Source organism: Palaemon carinicauda, chromosome 11 (assembly GCF_036898095.1).
Source record: "Palaemon carinicauda isolate YSFRI2023 chromosome 11, ASM3689809v2, whole genome shotgun sequence".
Lineage (NCBI taxonomy): Eukaryota > Metazoa > Arthropoda > Malacostraca > Decapoda > Palaemonidae > Palaemon > Palaemon carinicauda.
In genome coordinates this window covers 102,423,327-102,423,615 of record NC_090735.1, presented here as the reverse complement: position 1 = coordinate 102,423,615, position 289 = coordinate 102,423,327, and positions in this window count along the sequence as shown.

Sequence of the window (289 nt, the reverse complement as noted above, 5' to 3'; positions counted from 1 at the left end):
ACAAGCAATATACAAAGGAAGAACCTCTTTGAAATCTATTATAATCGTCGAGAGAATAGAGGTGATAGGAAGTTAAATGGAGGTCACCTTGCTGAAAAGGAAGATGAGCTAAGTAAAGCAAAGCTTGAAGATATCCAGAATGGGGCAAAGGATCAAATGGTTCACATTCAACAACAGTGGATACAGAACAATTGAGTGTAAAACAAGTCGATACTCACTTTGAGAATAAGCTAAGTAATGCACAAGAAGTTGAATAGCAAATAGGATGTACCATTTTGAAACCATGTTG